Below are 9,129 nucleotides of genomic sequence, written 5' to 3' on the forward strand. Positions count from 1 at the left end.
GATTACGATGCCTGCCCACCTAATGTACGATGGGTGTGATACAGATCTATTCGAGCACTTTGCTGCTGTGGCTCAAAGGTTAGGAGCGTATACAAGTCATGATTATGCAGATATATTGCAGTTTTTGATCGATCGATGGGCATTGGAAAAGCTTGAAGGAATTAAGGATGACGCGAAACGTGCGCAAGACTTTGTGTGTGGATTACCACCTAAGATAAAAAGGTTGCAAAAGAGAGCCGATGAGAGAGCTAAGAAGTTGGAGTTGCGTCAAGTGAAGTTTAGCTGGATTTTCAACAAGGAAGTGAGCAGAGGCGGATCCAAGATTTAAATTCTATGGGTTCAGTTTTAATGTTTTTAACATTGAACCCATTATATTTTTAAAGTTATGGGTTCATATCTATTATTTTTGCAATTTTAATAAATTTTTACATATGAATTTTTACTCCGCGTCGAAAATTATGGATTCAGTTGAACCCGTAGTTAATACACTACATCCGCCTCTGGAAGTGAGTGTATAAAAGAGTTCATTTGTGAAAAATGTACAACATTAGCCACACGGGCAGCTATATATGCCTAGATATGGAACTTGAAAATGGTAATGGAATGAATGTGTAAGTGTCCTAATTTGGTTTGACATATTACTCAAACTGATGTCAATAATAAATTTTGCCTTCGATACCGATTGTTTGATTATCATTAGTACTTGCGCTCCAGTTCACGTGGCAATTTTGTCATTTCATCGGCGTTGTAAAGTTAAATTTTTTAGTTTGCTCCAAGTGAAAAGCTTTTATATTTACACCAATATTATAAAATAATTAATATAACACTATAAGTTTCAGAATTTCATAGCCATACAAATATTATGATTATCATAAACTTCAAAAGTGGTGCATTACAGTTTCAAAATATTTGGTCTTAATCTCTAGACTTATTATTAGTAATGTTAAAAACTCTACATGGCTGTCATAGAGAGATAATTATATAAAGAGTGTACTGTCATAAAGATGGATGTAATTGTTGTAGGTAAAAAAATGTTATAGAAAAGTAAAATTTTGTTAGGACCCGGTGGCACTAAACACTACTGCACAGCGGAATAAAATAAATGATCAACGAAACCCAAAAATAAATGACAGAATATTTAACGTGGTTCACCTAAAACGTTTAGGCTACGTCCACAAATCCGACACCAACTTCCACTAAAACATTTAGTAGGCATACAAAGAGAGACTTCCCCAATAATTTGGAGGTACAACAATTCCTGAGCTCTACCCAAAATAGTGGCGCACACAAAAGTGTTTCCCGAAAAATACCCGACTAGTATTTCTACTCACTATTTTGTCACTCCCCTGTTAGGAAACATTTCTAAAGGAACTATATCTCTCTCCCTCTCAAACTCTTTCTTCTTGAGTTTTGATATATTTTTTTGGTGTGTTATACAATGAAATGGAAGGGGGTATTTATAGTTTTGAGATAGGGACCAAAAGTGCAAATCTCACCTACCAAGAAGGATCAATTTGCAATATTCCCATCTCACCTACCACTCATTGCATCATTGCTTATCTCACTAAGGAGAGTTGCATCATTGCTTACCTCTCCCATACATCACCATAATTGTTGGAAAAACTAACAATTCTCCCCCTTCCAACTATATGGTGGATCCACTATCCCTGCAGCTTCTCTACAGAACTCAAACTTCCCTTTCGGTAAAGTCTTGGTCAACATGTCCGATCCATTTTCGTCTGTATGGATCTTTTCAAGCCGCAACATCCTCTTCTCCAACACATCCCTGATCCAATTATATCTCACATCAATATGTTTGGATCTGGAATGGAATGAGGCATTCTTCGCAAGGTGGATAGCACTTTGACTATCACAAAATAACTGATAACCGTCTTGCGAAAATCCAAGTTCAGTTAAGAACTTCTTCATCCATATCAATTCTTTGCAAGCCTCCGTTGCTGCGATGAATTCAGCTTCAGTAGTTGATAATGCAACACATTTTTGCAACTTTGATTGCCATGACACAGCTCCCCCTGAAAAGTTAATCAAGTATCCTGAAGTTGATTTTCTAGAATCAACATCTCCGGCCATATCTGCATCAGTATAGCCAACCAACACAGGGTTGTCTTCTCCAAAACATAAGCATAGTTTGGAGGTTCCTCGAAGATACCTGAGAATCCACTTAACAGCATCCCAATGTTCCTTTCCTGGATTAGAAAGAAATCTACTTACCACTCCTACAGCGTGAGCGATATCTGGCCGTGTACAAACCATGGCATACATCAAACTTCCTACTGCTGAAGCATATGGAATCCGCTCCATCTTTCTTCTCTCATCATCTGTTGACGGGCTTTGCTTGGTGCTCAATCTAAAGTGGTTAGCAAGAGGACAGCTAACTGCTTTAGTTTTCTCCATGTTGAACCGTTGAAGTACCTTCTCGATGTACTTCTCCTGAGACAACCATAACTTCTTGGCTTCTCGGTCTCGCATAATCCTCATCCCAAGGATCTGTTTTGCTGGCCCCAAGTCTTTCATGGCGAAGAACTTGCTTAGCTGTTCTTTTAAGCTATTAATTCTGGAAACATTCCGGCCAACAATCAACATATCATCCACATAGAGCAATAGGATGATGAAATCATCGTCAGAAAACTTCTGAGCGAACACACAATGGTCTGAAGTTGTCTTCTTGTAGCCGTGTTGCCCCATCACCGACTCGAACTTCTTGTACCACTGCCTTGGTGCCTGTTTTAAGCCATAGAGGCTTTTCCTCAATCTACAAACGCAGTCCTCTTTCCCCTTTTGCTGGAAACCGTCTGGTTGCTCCATGTATATCTCCTCTTCCAAATCACCATGTAGGAAGGCGGTTTTTACATCCATCTGCTCAACCTCCAGGTTGAGGCTTGCTGCTAATCCCAGCACCGTGCGTATTGAGGTCATTTTCACAACTGGTGAGAATATTTCATCAAAGTCAATGCCTTTCCTTTGATTGAAACCTTTGACGACCAATCTTGCTTTGAATCTCGGAAGGGAATTGTGTTCATCATGCTTCATCTTGAACACCCACTTATTCTTCAAAGCTCTCTTGCCTTTCGGCAACTTCACCAGCTCAAACGTCTTGTTCTCATGCAAGGATTTCATCTCGTCTTGCATGGCTTCTATCCACTTCTCCTTATGTTCATCATCAATAGCTTCTTCAAAGCTGTCGGGTTCTCCCCCGTCAGTGAGTAACACATACTCATGTGGAGAATATCTGGTAGACTGTTGCACAACTCTTCCAGATCTTGTGTGATAAGGAGGGTTATTGAGGATTGGTGGTTGAGGTTGATCCTCCTCGTCTGCATCATCATCACCATTGTCCTCGTTACCTTCAGTATCTGCTGGTTCATCTTCATTAGGAAGATCAGGGGCTTCAGGTTGATTATCCTGAACATCATCTCCAACTTGTCTCGGCACCACTGTTGGAGGCAACTCAAACTCAGCAGAATCATCAGTGGACTTCTCTACTTTGTCAATGTCTTCAATTGTTTGGTCCTCAACGAACACGACATCTCGACTCCTGACGAGCTTCTTCTGCACCGGATCATAGAACTTATAGCCAAGCATGTCTTGACCATAGCCGATGAATACACACTCCCTTGTCTTGACATCAAGTTTGCTCCTTTCATCTTTCGGAACATGGACATAGGCTTTGCAGCCAAATACCCGTAATTGATCATAAGAGATATCTCTTCCTGACCAAATCTTTTCTGGAGCCTCGTACTGAAGAGGGACACAGGGTGAATGGTTCAGCACATAGGCTGCTGTAACTAGAGCTTCACCCCAGAAAGCCTTTGGTAACTTTGAATGAGAGAGTAAACATCTGGTTCTCTCGATCAAAGTTCTGTTCATCCTCTCAGCCAAGCCATTCAACTGGGGAGTTTTAGGAGGTGTGAACTGATGTCGAATACCATGCTCTTTACAGTAAGCATCAAATTGACCCTGGTATTCACCGCCATTGTCTGTCCGGATGCACTTCAACTTCTTACCAGTCTCTCTTTCCACCAAGGTCAGAAACTGTTTGAAAACTTGAAACACTTGATCCTTGGTCTTCAGCGTGTATACCCATGTCTTTCGTGAATGATCATCAATAAAGGTCACGAAATATATCGGGCACCACCGAGGGACTTCTTGAAAGGTCCACATACATCTGAGTGTACCAGATCCAACACATTTTGCCTTCTGGAAGGAGGGAATCTTTTGAACGAAACTCTGTTTTGTTTCCCAGCTAAACAGTCAGCACACTTCTTCAACTGGATCTGGTTTAGACCTGGTAAGGCGTTCTTCTTTACCAAACACGCCATTGACTTCTCACTCATGTGGCCAAGACGTCTATGCCACAACTTGATATTGCTATCATTCTCCGCAACATTTATAACTTGTTGGGAGATGCTCGCCTGGGTCACGTACAACTTTGACTGCTTCGTGCCCCGCGCCACCACCAATGAGCCCTTCGTGAGCTTCCATTGGCCATTATGGAAGGTATTGCAGTAACCTTCCTCATCGAGCTTGTCTACGGAGATCAGATTCAGGCGCATATCTGGAACATGCCTGACATCTCTTAAAAGTAGCTTCATCCCATTCATGGTCTCTAGGCAAACATCACCTTTGCCTACAACTGTTGAGAAATTGGCATTTCCCATCTTTACACGACCAAAGTCTCCAGGTGTGTAAGATGAGAAGAGTTCTCTCCGTGGCGTCGCATGAATGGTAGCCCCACTATCAATCACCCAGGTCATCTCTTGGGTTGTCAGATTGATAATGTCGTCATCGTAGACAACGTTGAACTCACCAAAGGAGTTCGTTTCATCATCACTGCTTTCTTCGGGCTTCACCTTTTTGCCTTTGTTCTTCTTCTGGTCATTCTGGAACTGTCGGCAAAATCTTTTGATATGCCCCTTCTTTTTGCAGTAATGGCACTCAACATTTGCAAATTTGTTGGATTTACCTCTGCTCTTATCTCTGTTACTCTGGCTCTTATTTTGACTTCTCCCCCTGGTCGTAACAGCCAACACCTCTGACTGTGAAGAAGATGTTCCTTGTGATCGGCGTCTCATTTCTTCATTCAGAATGCCACTCTTGACTGTCTCCATGTTTACCACACCGTTGGGTGCAGAATTGGTGATTGAAACCTTCAAGGTTTCCCATGACTCTGGGAGTGTTGCCAGCACCATAAGAGCAAGTACCTCGTCATCGAACTTTATGCCCATTCCCGACAACTGGTCGACAATCCCTTGTATTTCATTAAGGTGATCTGCCACAGTTGTCCCTTCTACATATTTTACTTGCATTAATTTTGTCAAGTAAAATAATTTGTTGTTACCTGTTTTAGAGGCATACAACTCTTCGAGCTTGTCCCATAACGACCTTGCATGTGTCACACCAGAAATGTGGTTGTACACATTGTCTTCAACAAATTGCCGTATGTAGCCGCACACTTGGTTGTGCTCAAATTCCCAGTCCTCGTCTGACTTATCTTCAGGTTTCTGAGAACTGAACACCGGCAGGTGCATCTTTGTCACGAACAGGAGATCCTTCATCTTGTTTCTCCATAAGTGATAATTTGTGCCATTCAGGTTGACCATCTTGCTTGTCCTCGCCTCCATTTAGATCAGAATTTGACAGACTTCTGCAATCTAAAAAAAATTCCGACGGTGAATAGTAACCGTAGATATGAATAGTGCCCGTATGGATGAATATTACTCGTACGTATGAATAGTACCGTACGTATGAATAGTACTCTAACCAAAGCTCTGATACCACTTGTTAGGACCCGGTGGCACTAAACACTACTGCACAGCGGAATAAAATAAATGATCAACGAAACCCAAAAATAAATGACACAATATTTAACGTGGTTCACCTAAAACGTTTAGGCTACGTCCACAAATCCGACACCAACTTCCACTAAAACATTTAGCAGGCATACAAAGAGAGACTTCCCCAATAATTTGGAGGTACAACAATTCCTGAGCTCTACCCAAAATAGTGGCGCACACAAAAGTGTTTCCCGAAAAATACCCGACTAGTATTTCTATTCACTATTTTGTCACTCCCCTGTTAGGAAACATTTCTAAAGGAACTATATCTCTCTCCCTCTTAAACTCTTTCTTCTTGAGTTTTGATATATTTTTTGGTGTGTTATACAATGAAATGGAAGAGGGTATTTATAGTTTTGAGATAGGGACCAAAAGTGCAAATCTCACCTACCAAGAAGGATCAATTTACAATATTCCCATCTCACCTACCACTCATTGCATCATTGCTTATCTCACTAAGGAGAGTTGCATCATTGCTTACCTCTCCCATACATCACCATAATTGTTGGAAAAACTAACAAATTTAACATAAAAAACTGTTATCGTACACAAATCTATGGTAAGTATTATTTTGTAACTTGATAAAAACTATAATTAATTAACATGTTAAATTAAGTTATACTATTGATCGTGCATAAAAAAATCATTACAATTGTATGGGTATGTACGTAGCTTAAATCCTTCATCAAAAGAAGTTAACATAGTCTATATATATATCATTGACTTTAGGATCCAGGAACAGAGAATAATCCCTACTTAGGCTTTGTGTATAAATAGAGCAACATTTGTGTCGCACGGCAATACTGCTAGGCTAGCCAAAGAGGGCGGAGACCTAATATTAGCAAGCATATGCGGAGCAATAGCAGCGGACGAAAACGCCTACGTTAAGATCGTCGAGAAATTGCTGGAATTGGATCCAAATGATGATGAAAAAGAGGATTACACTGCCTGCTCACCTTGGGTGTGACCCACGTCTATTCGACCACTTTGCTGTTGTGGCTCAAAAGTTGGGAGCGTATACAACTCATGATTATGTAGATATATTGGAGTTTTTGATCGATCGATGGTCATTGGAAAAAAATGAAAGAATTAAGGGTGAGGTGAAACGGACGCACGAATTTGTGTGGGGGTTACCACCTAAGATAAAAAGGTTGCAAGAGAGAGCCGACGGGAGATCTAAGAAGTTGGAGATGCGTGATGTGAAATTCAGCTGGATTTTGATCAACAAGGAAGTGTGTGTATAACAAAGTTCATTTGTGAAAAATGTGCAAAAATAGCCACAAAGTGGCAAGTAATAAAGCTATGCCTCGTATAAAAGTTGAAAATTTGTAATGGTTTGAATATGCAAATCTCCTAATTTGGTTGACTTGTACATATACTAAATCTCACTTTGATAGCCGGTCGTTTAATACCATTAAAGTTACTACATGGTGATAAAAGAAGATTGGGATTTATAAAGGAGCGAATGAACCGGCGTTTGCTAGTTACATTTGGTTTTTCTCTTTTTACAAAAAGCTATATTACATTAGAAAACGGGGAGGGGAAATGGTTAAACCATTTAATCTTGAGATTTCACATTCAATGTTAAGTCCTAAACAGGAAATTGGGCAATAGATTGGTAAACTGGGTAACCCTATTATGAAACTTATTTTGAGATCTAGACCGTTGGGGATGCTATACTGATGAAATGAAAATGAGATTTGAACCCTCCGCCATACAAAGGGCGGAGCCAGCATTGTAGCTCCGGATTCGGCGAACCCGGTAGCTTTGATTCAATTCATATATTTGTCTTGAAAAGTTCATTTAATAAATTAACAATTTAGAACCCAGTAACTTAAAATGCTTAGAATAATAAACCTGCAATCTTCAAATTCTAGCTCCGCCAATGCTCGAAGACACAGAGCTCACCCTCAAATCCCTAATTATATTTAGTTACCTCCTTTTTGGTGATTTAAAAACTAAAGAACAGAGTTTTCTTTTTCCCCTTAAAACTGAATCTGCAAGACAAGCAAGGTAACAGCGGAATAGCATAATATAACATGGAAATCATACTTAAGCCGTTCAAAACATAAGAGTAAAATTATTACATAATATGGAAATTAAACTAAAGCCTTTGACAACAGATATGTTTTGGCTTCAAACACTACTTACATCATTACTCTAATAAAATATTGTTTTATTAGTATGAGACTATAAAGACTAGGTCTTTACTTCCTAGTTAATATTTCAATGTCCCATGGTGATCATGCAACGTAGACCTTCCCCTTTCAGCATATACTCAAATGCTTTGTTGATCTCTGAAAATGGAACTTGGTGGGTAATGAATTTCTCCAGCTCTAGCTCCTGAAATTTTTTCCAGCTCACCAATTAGCTAAAAACATAGACTGATAAATCTAGAAATAAAGTTTAACTTCTATGCCCTCACGGCCAAAAAGACACGAGTAAAACTTCATTGATATTGTAAACATTCTTTAAAATGTCTGTGTATAGGTTACATTGTTATGGTGTAGAATCACCTTATTCATGTACTTGCCCACCACAGATGGAAGGTCAGTTTTGGGCTTGTAGTTGCCAAAGAAGGTGCCCTTGAGAGTCCTCTCATTCAACAGATTCATTGGATGAGTTTTGAACGCATCGTCATTCAACCCAAATCACCTCCCGAAGCTATCCGAACCATCGAAACTCACATCCGAGCCCTCTAACACATAAGTCAATATCTGGTTAACTTTTCCAACTCAAGCTTCCTCAAAAGAGACTAAATGTCTCAAACCTTACCAAAATCGTTCCGGATCGATCCGACCAATCCGATACCACATAACATGGATAAACAAAGCATAAAGAAGCTGAAATGGGAGAAACGGAGTGGTAACTCATAAGACGACTGGCCGGATCGTCATAGACAAACATTTTAGCCGTGTTCGTCTTACCTCACTCTCGTTCACACACACACACACACACATATATATATATGAATGCATAGGTAGAGGCATGTAGTTTTGCTGACATGAGGGTTAATTGGTGCCTTGGTACTTGACAGTTCATAATGTGTTCCCGAATCACTTTGCTTGTTAAAATGAAGGAGATAATAGCTGGTGACAGTCGTGAATGTCACAACACCGTGGGTGAGCAAGGTGTAGGATAATAGCTGAGTAATGTTAGCATTGGTTAGTTATGTTAGTTAGTGAGTAAGTAGCCAATAGACTAAGTTAATTAGCTTAACAATGTACAGTATATATAGATTAGCACTGTAAAATGATTTGGTGGTATGTTCAAT

At 39.9% G+C, this 9,129-nt stretch overlaps 1 long non-coding RNA gene across 1 annotated transcript; it reads right to left on the reverse strand.

Annotated features, from left to right (window-relative positions):
* Positions 1-7,869: 7,869 nt before the first annotated feature.
* Positions 7,870-8,491, reverse strand: LOC104247296 (uncharacterized). The gene is made up of 2 exons (XR_716177.2): positions 8,372-8,491; positions 7,870-8,198 (listed from the first exon to the last, which is right to left on the reverse strand). It is a non-coding gene; the product is annotated as an uncharacterized lncRNA (long non-coding RNA).
* Between the last annotated feature and the right edge of the window lie 638 nt (positions 8,492-9,129).

The sequence above is a fragment of the Nicotiana sylvestris genome, chromosome 12 (genome assembly GCF_000393655.2).
Source record: "Nicotiana sylvestris chromosome 12, ASM39365v2, whole genome shotgun sequence".
Classification (NCBI taxonomy): Eukaryota; Viridiplantae; Streptophyta; class Magnoliopsida; order Solanales; family Solanaceae; genus Nicotiana; species Nicotiana sylvestris.